Source organism: Lagopus leucura, unplaced genomic scaffold (genome assembly GCF_019238085.1).
Source record: "Lagopus leucura isolate 7727_CA_CO unplaced genomic scaffold, USGS_WTPT01 Super-Scaffold_100022, whole genome shotgun sequence".
Classification (NCBI taxonomy): domain Eukaryota; kingdom Metazoa; phylum Chordata; class Aves; order Galliformes; family Phasianidae; genus Lagopus; species Lagopus leucura.
The window spans coordinates 513,573-514,436 of record NW_024962275.1 but is presented as its reverse complement, the minus strand read 5'-3'; positions in this window follow the sequence as shown (position 1 = coordinate 514,436).

The following is an 864-nucleotide window of genomic DNA, read 5'->3' as shown; positions in this document are numbered from 1 at the left end:
GACCATAAACTAAATTTAGAGGCGTCTGAAACGTCTTCTTATGACATCAAATTGTTTCATTGTGTAGAAAAATGTATTGTCAGACACAATATGCTACCTATCATAGTGCTATATAAATATTTAATTTTATATGCAATTTTAAGCAAAAGTAATTGAAGTAAGAAGAAAGAATATTTTTAATATTCTACCTTATCAAATCAAAATTTTCAAACCAAATATAAAAGGGGAAAAAAAATTTGTTTAATCTTTCTCCCATCAAATGTGTCATCAAAACTGACATCCCGTGGGTATTTCCAGCTCTGGGAAAACGCACTCCGTGTTGGAACAGAGGCAAAAGTTGCACTCAGCAGCACTGCCAGCCCCGCTCTGCACAGTGCCACCCACTCCCTGCTGCCCATACCCTTCCTTGCCCTGAAGGAACTCAGTGTGGGGACACAGGGCAGAGAGCTGCGAGGCTGACCCTGCGGCCAGGACTGTGGCTGCGCAGGGAAAGGCATCGCCCGCTGCAGGGCTGCAGGAGCACCTCCATTCCTCCCTCCCTTCCCCCTTTTCTTTCTTCTTTTCTACAGTTTTGTCTTTCTCCTTTTGTCTCCTCCTTCCTCTTTCTTCTCTTCTCTTCTCTTTTCTTTTTTTTTTTTTTTCCCTTCAGTTGAGATTAATTAATGGGTCATTTCTTCCAGGGAATCTGAAGGCTCTCTTCCAGCCATCACTTGGGCTGGTGCCAGTGCTTCATTGTGGCCGTTCTGTAACTCCCATCTGTAGCAGACTGAGAGAGAAGAGAAAAGCACTGCTTTGAAACACTCCGAGATTTACCCCTGAAATGAATTGCACCATCTTTTCAAGGACGTCTTCGTGACCACCATT